This window comes from Triticum urartu, chromosome 5A (assembly GCF_056163025.1).
Source record: "Triticum urartu cultivar PI428250 chromosome 5A, HENAU_Tu73, whole genome shotgun sequence".
Classification (NCBI taxonomy): domain Eukaryota; kingdom Viridiplantae; phylum Streptophyta; class Magnoliopsida; order Poales; family Poaceae; genus Triticum; species Triticum urartu.
The window spans coordinates 71,741,411-71,759,808 of NC_141877.1; the positions used below are offsets into that span (position 1 = coordinate 71,741,411).

Genomic DNA, 18,398 nt, shown 5'->3' on the forward strand with positions numbered 1-18,398 from the left:
TACCATTACAAACGTCGCCTACTAATGGATAATGCCCTATACTACTTACTCTCTCGCTCAACTACGAAGACGAGTTTACCACGATTTCCACCCCTCCCTCTATACCGCAGCAACACGTATTTTACACCCCCTTTCACAACGCGCTTTTCGCGCCCCAACTCTCCCTAGCCGCGTGACTAACGAGCTCCGAGCTAAAACATATCGCAAATGTCAAAAATATGATGACAGGCTTAATATATATCACGCACGTGCGTTCTGTTCCTCACGTACGTACAAAAATAATTAAAAAGGGAATGCAACACGAGGACTTCCCAGGAGGTCACCCATCCTAGTACTACTCTCGCCCAAGCACGCTTAACTTCGGAGTTCTGATGGGATCCGGTGCTTTAGTGCTGGTATGATCGCATCCGACATGTTACCCCCGGCTTCATCCCTTATGCTTCCCACTCCCACGTCCGCTACAAAGACGGCTATACGTTCTTACTACCATTACAACCGTCGCCTACTAATGGATAATGCCCTATACTACTTACTCTCTCGCTCAACTACGAAGACGAGTTTACCACGATTTCCACCCCTCCCTCTATACCGCAGCAACACGTATTTTACACCCCTTTCACAACGCGCTTTTCGCGCCCCAACTCTCCCTAGCCGCGTGACTAACGAGCTCCGAGCTAAAACATATCGCAAATGTCAAAAATATGATGACAGGCTTAATATATATCACGCACGTGCGTTCTGCTCCTCACGTACGTACAAAAATAATTAAAAAGGGAATGCAACACGAGGACTTCCCAGGAGGTCACCCATCCTAGTACTACTCTCGCCCAAGCACGCTTAACTTCGGAGTTCTGATGGGATCCGGTGCTTTAGTGCTGGTATGATCGCATACGACATGTTACCCCGGCTTCATCCCTTATGCTTCCCACTCCCACGTCCGCTGCAAAGACGGCTATACGTTCTTACTACCATTACAACCGTCGCCTACTAATGGATAATGCCCTATACTACTTACTCTCTCGCTCAACTACGAAGACGAGTTTACCACGATTTCCACCCCTCCCTCTATACCGCAGCAACACGTATTTTACACCCCTTTCACAACGCGCTTTTCGCGCCCCAACTCTCCCTAGCCGCGTGACTAACGAGCTCCGAGCTAAAACATATCGCAAATGTCAAAAATATGATGACAGGCTTAATATATATCACGCACGCACGTGCGTTCTGTTCCTCACGTACGTACAAAAATAATTAAAAAGGGAATGCAACACGAGGACTTCCCAGGAGGTCACCCATCCTATTACTACTCTCGCCCAAGCACGCTTAACTTCGGAGTTCTGATGGGATCCGATGCTTTAGTGCTGGTATGATCGCATCCGACATGTTACCCCCGGCTTCATCCCTTATGCTTCCCACTCCCACGTCCGCTGCAAAGACGGCTATACGTTCTTACTACCATTACAACCGTCGCCTACTAATGGATAATGCCCTATACTACTTACTCTCTCGCTCAACTACGAAGACGAGTTTACCACGATTTCCACCCCTCCCTCTATACCGCAGCAACACGTATTTTACACCCCTTTCACAACGCGCTTTTCGCGCCCCAACTCTCCCTAGCCGCGTGACTAACGAGCTCCGAGCTAAAACATATCGCAAATGTCAAAAATATGATGACAGGCTTAATATATATCACGCACGGCTTCATCCCTTATGCTTCCCACTCCCACGTCCGCTGCAAAGACGGCTATACGTTCTTACTACCATTACAACCGTCGCCTACTAATGGATAATGCCCTATACTACTTACTCTCTCGCTCAACTACGAAGACGAGTTTACCACGATTTCCACCCCTCCCTCTATACCGCAGCAACACGTATTTTACACCCCTTTCACAACGCGCTTTTCGCGCCCCAACTCTCCCTAGCCGCGTGACTAACGAGCTCCGAGCTAAAACATATCGCAAATGTCAAAAATATGATGACAGGCTTAATATATATCACGCACGTGCGTTCTGTTCCTCACGTACGTACAAAAATAATTAAAAAGGGAATGCAACACGAGGACTTCCCAGGAGGTCACCCATCCTAGTACTACTCTCGCCCAAGCACGCTTAACTTCGGAGTTCTGATGGGATCCGGTGCTTTAGTGCTGGTATGATCGCATACGACATGTTACCCCCGGCTTCATCCCTTATGCTTCCCACTCCCACGTCCGCTGCAAAGACGGCTATACGTTCTTACTACCATTACAACCGTCGCCTACTAATGGATAATGCCCTATACTACTTACTCTCTCGCTCAACTACGAAGACGAGTTTACCACGATTTCCACCCCTCCCTCTATACCGCAGCAACACGTATTTTACACCCCTTTCACAACGCGCTTTTCGCGCCCCAACTCTCCCTAGCCGCGTGACTAACGAGCTCCGAGCTAAAACATATCGCAAATGTCAAAAATATGATGACAGGCTTAATATATATCACGCACGCACGTGCGTTCTGTTCCTCACGTACGTACAAAAATAATTAAAAAGGGAATGCAACACGAGGACTTCCCAGGAGGTCACCCATCCTATTACTACTCTCGCCCAAGCACGCTTAACTTCGGAGTTCTGATGGGATCCGATGCTTTAGTGCTGGTATGATCGCATCCGACATGTTACCCCCGGCTTCATCCCTTATGCTTCCCACTCCCACGTCCGCTGCAAAGACGGCTATACGTTCTTACTACCATTACAACCGTCGCCTACTAATGGATAATGCCCTATACTACTTACTCTCTCGCTCAACTACGAAGACGAGTTTACCACGATTTCCACCCCTCCCTCTATACCGCAGCAACACGTATTTTACACCCCTTTCACAACGCGCTTTTCGCGCCCCAACTCTCCCTAGCCGCGTGACTAACGAGCTCCGAGCTAAAACATATCGCAAATGTCAAAAATATGATGACAGGCTTAATATATATCACGCACGTGCGTTCTGTTCCTCACGTACGTACAAAAATAATTAAAAAGGGAATGCAACACGAGGACTTCCCAGGAGGTCACCCATCCTAGTACTACTCTCACCCAAGCACGCTTAACTTCGGAGTTCTGATGGGATCCGGTGCTTTAGTGCTGGTATGATCGCATCCGACATGTTACCCCCGGCTTCATCCCTTATGCTTCCCACTCCCACGTCCGCTGCAAAGACGGCTATACGTTCTTACTACCATTACAACCGTCGCCTACTAATGGATAATGCCCTATACTACTTACTCTCTCGCTCAACTACGAAGACGAGTTTACCACGATTTCCACCCCTCCCTCTATACCGCAGCAACACGTATTTTACACCCCTTTCACAACGCGCTTTTCGCGCCCCAACTCTCCCTAGCCGCGTGACTAACGAGCTCCGAGCTAAAACATATCGCAAATGTCAAAAATATGATGACAGGCTTAATATATATCACGCACGTGCGTTCTGTTCCTCACGTACGTACAAAAATAATTAAAAAGGGAATGCAACACGAGGACTTCCCAGGAGGTCACCCATCCTAGTACTACTCTCGCCCAAGCACGCTTAACTTCGGAGTTCTGATGGGATCCGGTGCTTTAGTGCTGGTATGATCGCATCCGACATGTTACCCCCGGCTTCATCCCTTATGCTTCCCACTCCCACGTCCGCTACAAAGACGGCTATACGTTCTTACTACCATTACAACCGTCGCCTACTAATGGATAATGCCCTATACTACTTACTCTCTCGCTCAACTACGAAGACGAGTTTACCACGATTTCCACCCCTCCCTCTATACCGCAGCAACACGTATTTTACACCCCTTTCACAACGCGCTTTTCGCGCCCCAACTCTCCCTAGCCGCGTGACTAACGAGCTCCGAGCTAAAACATATCGCAAATGTCAAAAATATGATGACAGGCTTAATATATATCACGCACGTGCGTTCTGTTCCTCACGTACGCACAAAAATAATTAAAAAGGGAATGCAACACGAGGACTTCCCAGGAGGTCACCCATCCTAGTACTACTCTCGCCCAAGCACGCTTAACTTCGGAGTTCTGATGGGATCCGGTGCTTTAGTGCTGGTATGATCGCATCCGACATGTTACCCCCGGCTTCATCCCTTATGCTTCCCACTCCCACGTCCGCTACAAAGACGGCTATACGTTCTTACTACCATTACAACCGTCGCCTACTAATGGATAATGCCCTATACTACTTACTCTCTCGCTCAACTACGAAGACGAGTTTACCACGATTTCCACCCCTCCCTCTATACCGCAGCAACACGTATTTTACAGCCCTTTCACAACGCGCTTTTCGCGCCCCAACTCTCCCTAGCCGCGTGACTAACGAGCTCCGAGCTAAAACATATCGCAAATGTCAAAAATATGATGACAGGCTTAATATATATCACGCACGTGCGTTCTGTTCCTCACGTACGTACAAAAATAATTAAAAAGGGAATGCAACACGAGGACTTCCCAGGAGGTCACCCATCCTAGTACTACTCTCGCCCAAGCACGCTTAACTTCGGAGTTCTGATGGGATCCGGTGCTTTAGTGCTGGTATGATCGCATCCGACATGTTACCCCCGGCTTCATCCCTTATGCTTCCCACTCCCACGTCCGCTGCAAAGACGGCTATACGTTCTTACTACCATTACAACCGTCGCCTACTAATGGATAATGCCCTATACTACTTACTCTCTCGCTCAACTACGAAGACGAGTTTACCACGATTTCCAACCCTCCCTCTATACCGCAGCAACACGTATTTTACACCCCTTTCACAACGCGCTTTTCGCGCCCCAACTCTCCCTAGCCGCGTGACTAACGAGCTCCGAGCTAAAACATATCGCAAATGTCAAAAATATGATGACAGGCTTAATATATATCACGCACGCGCGTTCTGTTCCTCATGTACGTACAAAAATAATTAAAAAGGGAATGCAACACGAGGACTTCCCCAGGAGGTCACCCATCCTAGTACTACTCTCGCCCAAGCACGCTTAACTTCGGAGTTCTGATGGGATCCGGTGCTTTAGTGCTGGTATGATCGCATCCGACATGTTACCCCCGGCTTCATCCCTTATGCTTCCCACTCCCACGTCCGCTGCAAAGACGGCTATACGTTCTTACTACCATTACAACCGTCGCCTACTAATGGATAATGCCCTATACTACTTACTCTCTCGCTCAACTACGAAGACGAGTTTACCACGATTTCCACCCCTCCCTCTATACCGCAGCAACACGAATTTTACACCCCTTTCACAACGCGCTTTTCGCGCCCCAACCCTCCCTAGCCGCGTGACTAACGAGCTCCGAGCTAAAACATATCGCAAATGTCAAAAATATGATGACAGGCTTAATATATATCACGCACGTGCGTTCTGTTCCTCATGTACGTACAAAAATAATTAAAAAGGGAATGCAACCCGAGGACTTCCCAGGAGGTCACCCATCCTAGTACTACTCTCGCCCAAGCACGCTTAACTTCGGAGTTCTGATGGGATCCGGTGCTTTAGTGCTGGTATGATCGCATCCGACATGTTACCCCCGGCTTCATCCCTTATGCTTCCCACTCCCACGTCCGCTGCAAAGACGGCTATACATTCTTACTACCATTACAACCGTCGCCTACTAATGGATAATGCCCTATACTACTTACTCTCTCGCTCAACTACGAAGACGAGTTTACCACGATTTCCACCCCTCCCTCTATACCGCAGCAACACGTATTTTACACCCCTTTCACAACGCGCTTTTCGCGCCCCAACTCTCCCTAGCCGCGTGACTAACGAGCTCCGAGCTAAAACATATCGCAAATGTCAAAAATATGATGACAGGCTTAATATATATCACGCATGTGCGTTCTGTTCCTCACGTACGTACAAAAATAATTAAAAAGGGAATGCAACACGAGGACTTCCCAGGAGGTCACCCATCCTAGTACTACTCTCACCCAAGCACGCTTAACTTCGGAGTTCTGATGGGATCCGGTGCTTTAGTGCTGGTATGATCGCATCCGACATGTTACCCCCGGCTTCATCCCTTATGCTTCCCACTCCCACGTCCGCTGCAAAGACGGCTATACGTTCTTACTACCATTACAACCGTCGCCTACTAATGGATAATGCCCTATACTACTTACTCTCTCGCTCAACTACGAAGACGAGTTTACCACGATTTCCACCCCTCCCTCTATACCGCAGCAACACGTATTTTACACCCCTTTCACAACGCGCTTTTCGTGCCCCAACTCTCCCTAGCCGCGTGACTAACGAGCTCCGAGCTAAAACATATCGCAAATGTCAAAAATATGATGACAGGCTTAATATATATCACGCACGTGCGTTCTGTTCCTCATGTACGTACAAAAATAATTAAAAAGGGAATGCAACACGAGGACTTCCCAGGAGGTCACCCATCCTAGTACTACTCTCGCCCAAGCACGCTTAACTTCGGAGTTCTGATGGGATCCGGTGCTTTAGTGCTGGTATGATCGCATCCGACATGTTACCCCCGGCTTCATCCCTTATGCTTCCCACTCCCACGTCCGCTACAAAGACGGCTATACGTTCTTACTACCATTACAACCGTCGCCTACTAATGGATAATGCCCTATACTACTTACTCTCTCGCTCAACTACGAAGACGAGTTTACCACGATTTCCACCCCTCCCTCTATACCGCAGCAACACGTATTTTACACCCCTTTCACAACGCGCTTTTCGCGCCCCAACTCTCCCTAGCCGCGTGACTAACGAGCTCCGAGCTAAAACATATCGCAAATGTCAAAAATATGATGACAGGCTTAATATATATCACGCACGTGCGTTCTGTTCCTCACGTACGTACAAAAATAATTAAAAAGGGAATGCAACACGAGGACTTCCCAGGAGGTCACCCATCCTAGTACTACTCTCGCCCAAGCACGCTTAACTTCGGAGTTCTGATGGGATCCGATGCTTTAGTGCTGGTATGATCGCATCCGACATGTTACCCCCGGCTTCATCCCTTATGCTTCCCACTCCCACGTCCGCTACAAAGACGGCTATACGTTCTTACTACCATTACAACCGTCGCCTACTAATGGATAATGCCCTATACTACTTACTCTCTCGCTCAACTACGAAGACGAGTTTACCACGATTTCCACCCCTCCCTCTATACCGCAGCAACACGTATTTTACACCCTTTCACAACGCGCTTTTCGCGCCCCAACTCTCCCTAGCCGCGTGACTAACGAGCTCCGAGCTAAAACATATCGCAAATGTCAAAAATATGATGACAGGCTTAATATATATCACGCACGTGCGTTCTGTTCCTCACGTACGTACAAAAATAATTAAAAAGGGAATGCAACACGAGGACTTCCCAGGAGGTCACCCATCCTAGTACTACTCTCGCCCAAGCACGCTTAACTTCGGAGTTCTGATGGGATCCGGTGCTTTAGTGCTGGTATGATCGCATCCCACATGTTACCCCCGGCTTCATCCCTTATGCTTCCCACTCCCACGTCCGCTACAAAGACGGCTATACATTCTTACTACCATTACAACCGTCGCCTACTAATGGATAATGCCCTATACTACTTACTCTCTCGCTCAACTACGAAGACGAGTTTACCACGATTTCCACCCCTCCCTCTATACCGCAGCAACACGTATTTTACACCCCTTTCACAACACGCTTTTCGCGCCCCAACTCTCCCTAGCCGCGTGACTAACGAGCTCCGAGCTAAAACATATCGCAAATGTCAAAAATATGATGACAGGCTTAATATATATCACGCACGTGCGTTCTGTTCCTCACGTACGTACAAAAATAATTAAAAAGGGAATGCAACACGAGGACTTCCCAGGAGGTCACCCATCCTAGTACTACTCGCTTTCACAACGCGCTTTTCGCGCCCCAACTCTCCCTAGCCGCGTGACTAACGAGCTCCGAGCTAAAACATATCGCAAATGTCAAAAATATGATGACAGGCTTAATATATATCACGCACGTGCGTTCTGTTCCTCACGTACGTACAAAAATAATTAAAAAGGGAATGCAACACGAGGACTTCCCAGGAGGTCACCCATCCTAGTACTACTCTCGCCCAAGCACGCTTAACTTCGGAGTTCTGATGGGATCCGGTGCTTTAGTGCTGGTATGATCGCATCCCACATGTTACCCCCGGCTTCATCCCTTATGCTTCCCACTCCCACGTCCGCTACAAAGACGGCTATACATTCTTACTACCATTACAACCGTCGCCTACTAATGGATAATGCCCTATACTACTTACTCTCTCGCTCAACTACGAAGACGAGTTTACCACGATTTCCACCCCTCCCTCTATACCGCAGCAACACGTATTTTACACCCCTTTCACAACACGCTTTTCGCGCCCCAACTCTCCCTAGCCGCGTGACTAACGAGCTCCGAGCTAAAACATATCGCAAATGTCAAAAATATGATGACAGGCTTAATATATATCACGCACGTGCGTTCTGTTCCTCACGTACGTACAAAAATAATTAAAAAGGGAATGCAACACGAGGACTTCCCAGGAGGTCACCCATCCTAGTACTACTCTCGCCCAAGCACGCTTAACTTCGGAGTTCTGATGGGATCCGGTGCTTTAGTGCTGGTATGATCGCATCCGACATGTTACCCCCGGCTTCATCCCTTATGCTTCCCACTCCCACGTCCGCTGCAAAGACGGCTATACGTTCTTACTACCATTACAACCGTCGCCTACTAATGGATAATGCCCTATACTACTTACTCTCTCGCTCAACTACGAAGACGAGTTTACCACGATTTCCACCCCTCCCTCTATACCGCAGCAACACGAATTTTACACCCCTTTCACAACGCGCTTTTCGCGCCCCAACTCTCCCTAGCCGCGTGACTAACGAGCTCCGAGCTAAAACATATCGCAAATGTCAAAAATATGATGACAGGCTTAATATATATCACGCACGTGCGTTCTGTTCCTCACGTACGTACAAAAATAATTAAAAAGGGAATGCAACACGAGGACTTCCCAGGAGGTCACCCATCCTAGTACTACTCTCGCCCAAGCACGCTTAACTTCGGAGTTCTGATGGGATCCGGTGCTTTAGTGCTGGTATGATCGCATCCGACATGTTACCCCCGGCTTCATCCCTTATGCTTCCCACTCCCACGTCCGCTGCAAAGACGGCTATACGTTCTTACTACCATTACAACCGTCGCCTACTAATGGATAATGCCCTATACTACTTACTCTCTCGCTCAACTACGAAGACGAGTTTACCACGATTTCCACCCCTCCCTCTATACCGCAGCAACACGTATTTTACACCCCTTTCACAACGCGCTTTTCGCGCCCCAACTCTCCCTAGCCGCGTGACTAACGAGCTCCGAGCTAAAACATATCGCAAATGTCAAAAATATGATGACAGGCTTAATATATATCACGCACGTGCGTTCTGTTCCTCACGTACGTACAAAAATAATTAAAAAGGGAATGCAACACGAGGACTTCCCAGGAGGTCACCCATCCTAGTACTACTCTCACCCAAGCACGCTTAACTTCGGAGTTCTGATGGGATCCGGTGCTTTAGTGCTGGTATGATCGCATCCGACATGTTACCCCCGGCTTCATCCCTTATGCTTCCCACTCCCACGTCCGCTGCAAAGACGGCTATACGTTCTTACTACCATTACAACCGTCGCCTACTAATGGATAATGCCCTATACTACTTACTCTCTCGCTCAACTACGAAGACGAGTTTACCACGATTTCCACCCCTCCCTCTATACCGCAGCAACACGTATTTTACACCCCTTTCACAACGCGCTTTTCGCGCCCCAACTCTCCCTAGCCGCGTGACTAACGAGCTCCGAGCTAAAACATATCGCAAATGTCAAAAATATGATGACAGGCTTAATATATATCACGCACGTGCGTTCTGTTCCTCACGTACGTACAAAAATAATTAAAAAGGGAATGCAACACGAGGACTTCCCAGGAGGTCACCCATCCTAGTACTACTCTCGCCCAAGCACGCTTAACTTCGGAGTTCTGATGGGATCCGGTGCTTTAGTGCTGGTATGATCGCATCCGACATGTTACCCCCGGCTTCATCCCTTATGCTTCCCACTCCCACGTCCGCTGCAAAGACGGCTATACGTTCTTACTACCATTACAACCGTCGCCTACTAATGGATAATGCCCTATACTACTTACTCTCTCGCTCAACTACGAAGACGAGTTTACCACGATTTCCACCCCTCCCTCTATACCGCAGCAACACGAATTTTACACCCCTTTCACAACGCGCTTTTCGCGCCCCAACTCTCCCTAGCCGCGTGACTAACGAGCTCCGAGCTAAAACATATCGCAAATGTCAAAAATATGATGACAGGCTTAATATATATCACGCACGTGCGTTCTGTTCCTCATGTACGTACAAAAATAATTAAAAAGGGAATGCAACACGAGGACTTCCCAGGAGGTCACCCATCCTAGTACTACTCTCGCCCAAGCACGCTTAACTTCGGAGTTCTGATGGGATCCGATGCTTTAGTGCTGGTATGATCGCATCCGACATGTTACCCCCGGCTTCATCCCTTATGCTTCCCACTCCCACGTCCGCTGCAAAGACGGCTATACATTCTTACTACCATTACAACCGTCGCCTACTAATGGATAATGCCCTATACTACTTACTCTCTCGCTCAACTACGAAGACGAGTTTACCACGATTTCCACCCCTCCCTCTATACCGCAGCAACACGTATTTTACACCCCTTTCACAACGCGCTTTTCGCGCCCCAACTCTCCCTAGCCGCGTGACTAACGAGCTCCGAGCTAAAACATATCGCAAATGTCAAAAATATGATGACAGGCTTAATATATATCACGCACGTGCGTTCTGTTCCTCACGTACGTACAAAAATAATTAAAAAGGGAATGCAACACGAGGACTTCCCAGGAGGTCACCCATCCTAGTACTACTCTCACCCAAGCACGCTTAACTTCGGAGTTCTGATGGGATCCGGTGCTTTAGTGCTGGTATGATCGCATCCGACATGTTACCCCCGGCTTCATCCCTTATGCTTCCCACTCCCACGTCCGCTGCAAAGACGGCTATACGTTCTTACTACCATTACAACCGTCGCCTACTAATGGATAATGCCCTATACTACTTACTCTCTCGCTCAACTACGAAGACGAGTTTACCACGATTTCCACCCCTCCCTCTATACCGCAGCAACACGTATTTTACACCCCTTTCACAACGCGCTTTTCGCGCCCCAACTCTCCCTAGCCGCGTGACTAACGAGCTCCGAGCTAAAACATATCGCAAATGTCAAAAATATGATGACAGGCTTAATATATATCATGCACGTGTGTTCTGTTACTCACGTACGTACAAAAATAATTAAAAAGGGAATGCAACACGAGGACTTCCCAGGAGGTCACCCATCCTAGTACTACTCTCGCCCAAGCACGCTTAACTTCGGAGTTCTGATGGGATCCGGTGCTTTAGTGCTGGTATGATCGCATCCGACATGTTACCCCCGGCTTCATCCCTTATGCTTCCCACTCCCACGTCCGCTACAAAGACGGCTATACGTTCTTACTACCATTACAACCGTCGCCTACTAATGGATAATGCCCTATACTACTTACTCTCTCGCTCAACTACGAAGACGAGTTTACCACGATTTCCACCCCTCCCTCTATACCGCAGCAACACGTATTTTACACCCCTTTCACAACGCGCTTTTCGCGCCCCAACTCTCCCTAGCCGCGTGACTAACGAGCTCCGAGCTAAAACATATCGCAAATGTCAAAAATATGATGACAGGCTTAATATATATCACGCACGTGCGTTCTGTTCCTCACGTACGTACAAAAATAATTAAAAAGGGAATGCAACACGAGGACTTCCCAGGAGGTCACCCATCCTAGTACTACTCTCGCCCAAGCACGCTTAACTTCGGAGTTCTGATGGGATCCGGTGCTTTAGTGCTGGTATGATCGCATCCGACATGTTACCCCCGGCTTCATCCCTTATGCTTCCCACTCCCACGTCCGCTGCAAAGACGGCTATACGTTCTTACTACCATTACAACCGTCGCCTACTAATGGATAATGCCCTATACTACTTACTCTCTCGCTCAACTACGAAGACGAGTTTACCACGATTTCCACCCCTCCCTCTATACCGCAGCAACACGTATTTTACACCCCTTTCACAACACGCTTTTCGCGCCCCAACTCTCCCTAGCCGCGTGACTAACGAGCTCCGAGCTAAAACATATCGCAAATGTCAAAAATATGATGACAGGCTTAATATATATCACGCACGTGCGTTCTGTTCCTCACGTACGTACAAAAATAATTAAAAAGGGAATGCAACACGAGGACTTCCCAGGAGGTCACCCATCCTAGTACTACTCTCGCCCAAGCACGCTTAACTTCAGAGTTCTGATGGGATCCGGTGCTTTAGTGCTGGTATGATCGCATCCGACATGTTACCCCCGGCTTCATCCCTTATGCTTCCCACTCCCACGTCCGCTGCAAAGACGGCTATACGTTCTTACTACCATTACAACCGTCGCCTACTAATGGATAATGCCCTATACTACTTACTCTCTCGCTCAACTACGAAGACGAGTTTACCACGATTTCCACCCCTCCCTCTATACCGCAGCAACACGTATTTTACACCCCTTTCACAACGCGCTTTTCGCGCCCCAACTCTCCCTAGCCGCGTGACTAACGAGCTCCGAGCTAAAACATATCGCAAATGTCAAAAATATGATGACAGGCTTAATATATATCACGCACGTGCGTTCTGTTCCTCACGTACGTACAAAAATAATTAAAAAGGGAATGCAACACGAGGACTTCCCAGGAGGTCACCCATCCTAGTACTACTCTCACCCAAGCACGCTTAACTTCGGAGTTCTGATGGGATCCGGTGCTTTAGTGCTGGTATGATCGCATCCGACATGTTACCCCCGGCTTCATCCCTTATGCTTCCCACTCCCACGTCCGCTGCAAAGACGGCTATACGTTCTTACTACCATTACAACCGTCGCCTACTAATGGATAATGCCCTATACTACTTACTCTCTCGCTCAACTACGAAGACGAGTTTACCACGATTTCCACCCCTCCCTCTATACCGCAGCAACACGTATTTTACACCCCTTTCACAACGCACTTTTCGCGCCCCAACTCTCCCTAGCCGCGTGACTAACGAGCTCCGAGCTAAAACATATCGCAAATGTCAAAAATATGATGACAGGCTTAATATATATCATGCACGTGTGTTCTGTTACTCACGTACGTACAAAAATAATTAAAAAGGGAATGCAACACGAGGACTTCCCAGGAGGTCACCCATCCTAGTACTACTCTCGCCCAAGCACGCTTAACTTCGGAGTTCTGATGGGATCCGGTGCTTTAGTGCTGGTATGATCGCATCCGACATGTTACCCCCGGCTTCATCCCTTATGCTTCCCACTCCCACGTCCGCTACAAAGACGGCTATACGTTCTTACTACCATTACAACCGTCGCCTACTAATGGATAATGCCCTATACTACTTACTCTCTCGCTCAACTACGAAGACGAGTTTACCACGATTTCCACCCCTCCCTCTATACCGCAGCAACACGTATTTTACACCCCTTTCACAACGCGCTTTTCGCGCCCCAACTCTCCCTAGCCGCGTGACTAACGAGCTCCGAGCTAAAACATATCGCAAATGTCAAAAATATGATGACAGGCTTAATATATATCACGCACGTGCGTTCTGTTCCTCACGTACGTACAAAAATAATTAAAAAGGGAATGCAACACGAGGACTTCCCAGGAGGTCACCCATCCTAGTACTACTCTCGCCCAAGCACGCTTAACTTCGGAGTTCTGATGGGATCCGGTGCTTTAGTGCTGGTATGATCGCATCCGACATGTTACCCCCGGCTTCATCCCTTATGCTTCCCACTCCCACGTCCGCTGCAAAGACGGCTATACGTTCTTACTACCATTACAACCGTCGCCTACTAATGGATAATGCCCTATACTACTTACTCTCTCGCTCAACTACGAAGACGAGTTTACCACGATTTCCACCCCTCCCTCTATACCGCAGCAACACGTATTTTACACCCCTTTCACAACACGCTTTTCGCGCCCCAACTCTCCCTAGCCGCGTGACTAACGAGCTCCGAGCTAAAACATATCGCAAATGTCAAAAATATGATGACAGGCTTAATATATATCACGCACGTGCGTTCTGTTCCTCACGTACGTACAAAAATAATTAAAAAGGGAATGCAACACGAGGACTTCCCAGGAGGTCACCCATCCTAGTACTACTCTCGCCCAAGCACGCTTAACTTCAGAGTTCTGATGGGATCCGGTGCTTTAGTGCTGGTATGATCGCATCCGACATGTTACCCCCGGCTTCATCCCTTATGCTTCCCACTCCCACGTCCGCTGCAAAGACGGCTATACGTTCTTACTACCATTACAACCGTCGCCTACTAATGGATAATGCCCTATACTACTTACTCTCTCGCTCAACTACGAAGACGAGTTTACCACGATTTCCACCCCTCCCTCTATACCGCAGCAACACGTATTTTACACCCCTTTCACAACGCGCTTTTCGCGCCCCAACTCTCCCTAGCCGCGTGACTAACGAGCTCCGAGCTAAAACATATCGCAAATGTCAAAAATATGATGACAGGCTTAATATATATCACGCACGTGCGTTCTGTTCCTCATGTACGTACAAAAATAATTAAAAAGGGAATGCAACACGAGGACTTCCCAGGAGGTCACCCATCCTAGTACTACTCTCGCCCAAGCACGCTTAACTTCGGAGTTCTGATGGGATCCGGTGCTTTAGTGCTGGTATGATCGCATCCGACATGTTACCCCCGGCTTCATCCCTTATGCTTCCCACTCCCACGTCCGCTACAAAGACGGCTATACGTTCTTACTACCATTACAACCGTCGCCTACTAATGGATAATGCCCTATACTACTTACTCTCTCGCTCAACTACGAAGACGAGTTTACCACGATTTCCACCCCTCCCTCTATACCGCAGCAACACGTATTTTACACCCCTTTCACAACGCGCTTTTCGCGCCCCAACTCTCCCTAGCCGCGTGACTAACGAGCTCCGAGCTAAAACATATCGCAAATGTCAAAAATATGATGACAGGCTTAATATATATCACGCACGTGCATTCTGTTCCTCACGTACGTACAAAAATAATTAAAAAGGGAATGCAACACGAGGACTTCCCAGGAGGTCACCCATCCTAGTACTACTCTCGCCCAAGCACGCTTAACTTCGGAGTTCTGATGGGATCCGATGCTTTAGTGCTGGTATGATCGCATCCGACATGTTACCCCCGGCTTCATCCCTTATGCTTCCCACTCCCACGTCCGCTACAAAGACGGCTATACGTTCTTACTACCATTACAACCGTCGCCTACTAATGGATAATGCCCTATACTACTTACTCTCTCGCTCAACTACGAAGACGAGTTTACCACGATTTCCACCCCTCCCTCTATACCGCAGCAACACGTATTTTACACCCCTTTCACAACGCGCTTTTCGCGCCCCAACTCTCCCTAGCCGCGTGACTAACGAGCTCCGAGCTAAAACATATCGCAAATGTCAAAAATATGATGACAGGCTTAATATATATCACGCACGTGCGTTCTGTTCCTCACGTACGTACAAAAATAATTAAAAAGGGAATGCAACACGAGGACTTCCCAGGAGGTCACCCATCCTAGTACTACTCTCGCCCAAGCACGCTTAACTTCGGAGTTCTGATGGGATCCGGTGCTTTAGTGCTGGTATGATCGCATCCGACATGTTACCCCCGGCTTCATCCCTTATGCTTCCCACTCCCACGTCCGCTACAAAGACGGCTATACATTCTTACTACCATTACAATCGTCGCCTACTAATGGATAATGCCCTATACTACTTACTCTCTCGCTCAACTACGAAGACGAGTTTACCACGATTTCCACCCCTCCCTCTATACCGCAGCAACACGTATTTTACACCCCTTTCACAACACGCTTTTCGCGCCCCAACTCTCCCTAGCCGCGTGACTAACGAGCTCCGAGCTAAAACATATCGCAAATGTCAAAAATATGATGACAGGCTTAATATATATCACGCACGTGCGTTCTGTTCCTCACGTACGTACAAAAATAATTAAAAAGGGAATGCAACACGAGGACTTCCCAGGAGGTCACCCATCCTAGTACTACTCTCGCCCAAGCACGCTTAACTTCGGAGTTCTGATGGGATCCGGTGCTTTAGTGCTGGTATGATCGCATCCGACATGTTACCCCCGGCTTCATCCCTTATGCTTCCCACTCCCACGTCCGCTACAAAGACGGCTATACATTCTTACTACCATTACAACCGTCGCCTACTAATGGATAATGCCCTATACTACTTACTCTCGCGCTCAACTACGAAGACGAGTTTACCACGATTTCCACCCCTCCCTCTATACCGCAGCAACACGTATTTTACACCCCTTTCACAACGCGCTTTTCGCGCCCCAACTCTCCCTAGCCGCGTGACTAACGAGCTCCGAGCTAAAACATATCGCAAATGTCAAAAATATGATGACAGGCTTAATATATGTCACGCACGCACGTGCGTTCTGTTTCTCACGTACGTACAAAAATAATTAAAAAGGGAATGCAACACGAGGACTTCCCAGGAGGTCACCCATCCTAGTACTACTCTCGCCCAAGCACGCTTAACTTCGGAGTTCTGATGGGATCCGGTGCTTTAGTGCTGGTATGATCGCATCCGACATGTTACCCCCGGCTTCATCCCTTATGCTTCCCACTCCCACGTCCGCTACAAAGACGGCTATACGTTCTTACTACCATTACAACCGTCGCCTACTAATGGATAATGCCCTATACTACTTACTCTCTCGCTCAACTACGAAGACGAGTTTACCACGATTTCCACCCCTCCCTCTATACCGCAGCAACACGTATTTTACACCCCTTTCACAACGCGCTTTTCGCGCCCCAACTCTCCCTAGCCGCGTGACTAACGAGCTCCGAGCTAAAACATATCGCAAATGTCAAAAATATGATGACAGGCTTAATATATATCACGCACGCACGTGCGTTCTGTTCCTCACGTACGTACAAAAATAATTAAAAAGGGAATGCAACACGAGGACTTCCCAGGAGGTCACCCATCCTAGTACTACTCTCGCCCAAGCACGCTTAACTTCGGAGTTCTGATGGGATCCGGTGCTTTAGTGCTGGTATGATCGCATCCGACATGTTACCCCCGGCTTCATCCCTTATGCTTCCCACTCCCACGTCCGCTACAAAGACGGCTATACATTCTTACTACCATTACAACCGTCGCCTACTAATGGATAATGCCCTATACTACTTACTCTCTCGCTCAACTACGAAGACGAGTTTACCACGATTTCCACCCCTCCCTCTATACCGCAGCAACACGTATTTTACACCCCTTTCACAACGCGCTTTTCGCGCCCCAACTCTCCCTAGCCGCGTGACTAACGAGCTCCGAGCTAAAACATATCGCAAATGTCAAAAATATGATGACAGGCTTAATATATATCACGCACGTGCGTTCTGTTCCTCACGTACGTACAAAAATAATTAAAAAGGGAATGCAACACGAGGACTTCCCAGGAGGTCACCCATCCTAGTACTACTCTCGCCCAAGCACGCTTAACTTCGGAGTTCTGATGGGATCCTGTGCTTTAGAGCTGGTATGATCGCATCCGACATGTTACCCCCGGCTTCATCCCTTATGCTTCCCACTCCCACGTCCGCTGCAAAGACGGCTATACGTTCTTACTACCATTACAACCGTCGCCTACTAATGGATAATGCCCTATACTACTTACTCTCTCGCTCAACTACGAAGACGAGTTTACCACGATTTCCACCCCTCCCTCTATACCGCAGCAACACGTATTTTACACCCCTTTCACAACGCGCTTTTCGCGCCCCAACTCTCCCTAGCCGCGTGACTAACGAGCTCCGAGCTAAAACATATCGCAAATGTCAAAAATATGATGACAGGCTTAATATATATCACGCACGTGCGTTCTGTTCCTCATGTACGTACAAAAATAATTAAAAAGGGAATGCAACACGAGGACTTCCCAGGAGGTCACCCATCCTAGTACTACTCTCGCCCAAGCACGCTTAACTTCGGAGTTCTGATGGGATCCGGTGCTTTAGTGCTGGTATGATCGCATCCGACATGTTACCCCCGGCTTCATCCCTTATGCTTCCCACTCCCACGTCCGCTACAAAGACGGCTATAC

General features: G+C 48.3%; 37 non-coding genes across 37 annotated transcripts; all 37 read right to left on the reverse strand.

The window, feature by feature from the left end:
* Positions 1–290: 290 nt before the first annotated feature.
* On the reverse strand, positions 291–409 carry LOC147968748 (5S ribosomal RNA). Its single transcript, XR_015606840.1, has one exon. It is a non-coding gene; the product is annotated as a 5S ribosomal RNA (ribosomal RNA).
* A 364-nt stretch (positions 410–773) lies between these two features.
* On the reverse strand, positions 774–892 carry LOC147968749 (5S ribosomal RNA). The gene has a single exon (XR_015605754.1). It is a non-coding gene; the product is annotated as a 5S ribosomal RNA (ribosomal RNA).
* A 367-nt stretch (positions 893–1,259) lies between these two features.
* Positions 1,260–1,378, reverse strand: LOC147968750 (5S ribosomal RNA). The gene has a single exon (XR_015606633.1). It is a non-coding gene; the product is annotated as a 5S ribosomal RNA (ribosomal RNA).
* Positions 1,379–2,050: 672 nt separating this feature from the next.
* On the reverse strand, positions 2,051–2,169 carry LOC147968751 (5S ribosomal RNA). The gene has a single exon (XR_015605755.1). It is a non-coding gene; the product is annotated as a 5S ribosomal RNA (ribosomal RNA).
* A 368-nt stretch (positions 2,170–2,537) lies between these two features.
* On the reverse strand, positions 2,538–2,656 carry LOC147968752 (5S ribosomal RNA). Its single transcript, XR_015606634.1, has one exon. It is a non-coding gene; the product is annotated as a 5S ribosomal RNA (ribosomal RNA).
* A 364-nt stretch (positions 2,657–3,020) lies between these two features.
* LOC147968753 (5S ribosomal RNA) lies at positions 3,021–3,139 on the reverse strand. Its single transcript, XR_015606063.1, has one exon. It is a non-coding gene; the product is annotated as a 5S ribosomal RNA (ribosomal RNA).
* Positions 3,140–3,503: 364 nt separating this feature from the next.
* On the reverse strand, positions 3,504–3,622 carry LOC147968754 (5S ribosomal RNA). The gene has a single exon (XR_015606843.1). It is a non-coding gene; the product is annotated as a 5S ribosomal RNA (ribosomal RNA).
* A 364-nt stretch (positions 3,623–3,986) lies between these two features.
* Positions 3,987–4,105, reverse strand: LOC147968755 (5S ribosomal RNA). The gene has a single exon (XR_015606845.1). It is a non-coding gene; the product is annotated as a 5S ribosomal RNA (ribosomal RNA).
* A 364-nt stretch (positions 4,106–4,469) lies between these two features.
* On the reverse strand, positions 4,470–4,588 carry LOC147968756 (5S ribosomal RNA). The gene has a single exon (XR_015606846.1). It is a non-coding gene; the product is annotated as a 5S ribosomal RNA (ribosomal RNA).
* A 364-nt stretch (positions 4,589–4,952) lies between these two features.
* Positions 4,953–5,072, reverse strand: LOC147968757 (5S ribosomal RNA). Its single transcript, XR_015606485.1, has one exon. It is a non-coding gene; the product is annotated as a 5S ribosomal RNA (ribosomal RNA).
* A 364-nt stretch (positions 5,073–5,436) lies between these two features.
* Positions 5,437–5,555, reverse strand: LOC147968758 (5S ribosomal RNA). Its single transcript, XR_015606005.1, has one exon. It is a non-coding gene; the product is annotated as a 5S ribosomal RNA (ribosomal RNA).
* Positions 5,556–5,919: 364 nt separating this feature from the next.
* On the reverse strand, positions 5,920–6,038 carry LOC147968759 (5S ribosomal RNA). Its single transcript, XR_015606064.1, has one exon. It is a non-coding gene; the product is annotated as a 5S ribosomal RNA (ribosomal RNA).
* A 364-nt stretch (positions 6,039–6,402) lies between these two features.
* LOC147968760 (5S ribosomal RNA) lies at positions 6,403–6,521 on the reverse strand. Its single transcript, XR_015606848.1, has one exon. It is a non-coding gene; the product is annotated as a 5S ribosomal RNA (ribosomal RNA).
* Positions 6,522–6,885: 364 nt separating this feature from the next.
* On the reverse strand, positions 6,886–7,004 carry LOC147968761 (5S ribosomal RNA). The gene has a single exon (XR_015606117.1). It is a non-coding gene; the product is annotated as a 5S ribosomal RNA (ribosomal RNA).
* A 363-nt stretch (positions 7,005–7,367) lies between these two features.
* Positions 7,368–7,486, reverse strand: LOC147968762 (5S ribosomal RNA). The gene has a single exon (XR_015606850.1). It is a non-coding gene; the product is annotated as a 5S ribosomal RNA (ribosomal RNA).
* Positions 7,487–8,061: 575 nt separating this feature from the next.
* Positions 8,062–8,180, reverse strand: LOC147968763 (5S ribosomal RNA). The gene has a single exon (XR_015606854.1). It is a non-coding gene; the product is annotated as a 5S ribosomal RNA (ribosomal RNA).
* A 364-nt stretch (positions 8,181–8,544) lies between these two features.
* LOC147968764 (5S ribosomal RNA) lies at positions 8,545–8,663 on the reverse strand. Its single transcript, XR_015606863.1, has one exon. It is a non-coding gene; the product is annotated as a 5S ribosomal RNA (ribosomal RNA).
* A 364-nt stretch (positions 8,664–9,027) lies between these two features.
* LOC147968765 (5S ribosomal RNA) lies at positions 9,028–9,146 on the reverse strand. Its single transcript, XR_015606867.1, has one exon. It is a non-coding gene; the product is annotated as a 5S ribosomal RNA (ribosomal RNA).
* Positions 9,147–9,510: 364 nt separating this feature from the next.
* LOC147968766 (5S ribosomal RNA) lies at positions 9,511–9,629 on the reverse strand. The gene has a single exon (XR_015606066.1). It is a non-coding gene; the product is annotated as a 5S ribosomal RNA (ribosomal RNA).
* Positions 9,630–9,993: 364 nt separating this feature from the next.
* On the reverse strand, positions 9,994–10,112 carry LOC147968767 (5S ribosomal RNA). Its single transcript, XR_015606868.1, has one exon. It is a non-coding gene; the product is annotated as a 5S ribosomal RNA (ribosomal RNA).
* A 364-nt stretch (positions 10,113–10,476) lies between these two features.
* LOC147968768 (5S ribosomal RNA) lies at positions 10,477–10,595 on the reverse strand. The gene has a single exon (XR_015606118.1). It is a non-coding gene; the product is annotated as a 5S ribosomal RNA (ribosomal RNA).
* Positions 10,596–10,959: 364 nt separating this feature from the next.
* LOC147968769 (5S ribosomal RNA) lies at positions 10,960–11,078 on the reverse strand. The gene has a single exon (XR_015606067.1). It is a non-coding gene; the product is annotated as a 5S ribosomal RNA (ribosomal RNA).
* A 364-nt stretch (positions 11,079–11,442) lies between these two features.
* On the reverse strand, positions 11,443–11,561 carry LOC147968770 (5S ribosomal RNA). The gene has a single exon (XR_015606872.1). It is a non-coding gene; the product is annotated as a 5S ribosomal RNA (ribosomal RNA).
* Positions 11,562–11,925: 364 nt separating this feature from the next.
* LOC147968771 (5S ribosomal RNA) lies at positions 11,926–12,044 on the reverse strand. The gene has a single exon (XR_015606883.1). It is a non-coding gene; the product is annotated as a 5S ribosomal RNA (ribosomal RNA).
* Positions 12,045–12,408: 364 nt separating this feature from the next.
* LOC147968772 (5S ribosomal RNA) lies at positions 12,409–12,527 on the reverse strand. The gene has a single exon (XR_015605920.1). It is a non-coding gene; the product is annotated as a 5S ribosomal RNA (ribosomal RNA).
* A 364-nt stretch (positions 12,528–12,891) lies between these two features.
* Positions 12,892–13,010, reverse strand: LOC147968773 (5S ribosomal RNA). The gene has a single exon (XR_015606068.1). It is a non-coding gene; the product is annotated as a 5S ribosomal RNA (ribosomal RNA).
* Positions 13,011–13,374: 364 nt separating this feature from the next.
* Positions 13,375–13,493, reverse strand: LOC147968774 (5S ribosomal RNA). Its single transcript, XR_015606886.1, has one exon. It is a non-coding gene; the product is annotated as a 5S ribosomal RNA (ribosomal RNA).
* A 364-nt stretch (positions 13,494–13,857) lies between these two features.
* On the reverse strand, positions 13,858–13,976 carry LOC147968775 (5S ribosomal RNA). Its single transcript, XR_015606887.1, has one exon. It is a non-coding gene; the product is annotated as a 5S ribosomal RNA (ribosomal RNA).
* A 364-nt stretch (positions 13,977–14,340) lies between these two features.
* On the reverse strand, positions 14,341–14,459 carry LOC147968776 (5S ribosomal RNA). Its single transcript, XR_015605921.1, has one exon. It is a non-coding gene; the product is annotated as a 5S ribosomal RNA (ribosomal RNA).
* A 364-nt stretch (positions 14,460–14,823) lies between these two features.
* On the reverse strand, positions 14,824–14,942 carry LOC147968777 (5S ribosomal RNA). Its single transcript, XR_015606888.1, has one exon. It is a non-coding gene; the product is annotated as a 5S ribosomal RNA (ribosomal RNA).
* Positions 14,943–15,306: 364 nt separating this feature from the next.
* On the reverse strand, positions 15,307–15,425 carry LOC147968778 (5S ribosomal RNA). The gene has a single exon (XR_015606119.1). It is a non-coding gene; the product is annotated as a 5S ribosomal RNA (ribosomal RNA).
* Positions 15,426–15,789: 364 nt separating this feature from the next.
* Positions 15,790–15,908, reverse strand: LOC147968779 (5S ribosomal RNA). The gene has a single exon (XR_015606890.1). It is a non-coding gene; the product is annotated as a 5S ribosomal RNA (ribosomal RNA).
* A 364-nt stretch (positions 15,909–16,272) lies between these two features.
* LOC147968780 (5S ribosomal RNA) lies at positions 16,273–16,391 on the reverse strand. The gene has a single exon (XR_015606896.1). It is a non-coding gene; the product is annotated as a 5S ribosomal RNA (ribosomal RNA).
* Positions 16,392–16,759: 368 nt separating this feature from the next.
* LOC147968781 (5S ribosomal RNA) lies at positions 16,760–16,878 on the reverse strand. The gene has a single exon (XR_015606897.1). It is a non-coding gene; the product is annotated as a 5S ribosomal RNA (ribosomal RNA).
* Positions 16,879–17,246: 368 nt separating this feature from the next.
* On the reverse strand, positions 17,247–17,365 carry LOC147968782 (5S ribosomal RNA). The gene has a single exon (XR_015606898.1). It is a non-coding gene; the product is annotated as a 5S ribosomal RNA (ribosomal RNA).
* Positions 17,366–17,729: 364 nt separating this feature from the next.
* LOC147968783 (5S ribosomal RNA) lies at positions 17,730–17,848 on the reverse strand. Its single transcript, XR_015606626.1, has one exon. It is a non-coding gene; the product is annotated as a 5S ribosomal RNA (ribosomal RNA).
* Positions 17,849–18,212: 364 nt separating this feature from the next.
* On the reverse strand, positions 18,213–18,331 carry LOC147968784 (5S ribosomal RNA). The gene has a single exon (XR_015606901.1). It is a non-coding gene; the product is annotated as a 5S ribosomal RNA (ribosomal RNA).
* Between the last annotated feature and the right edge of the window lie 67 nt (positions 18,332–18,398).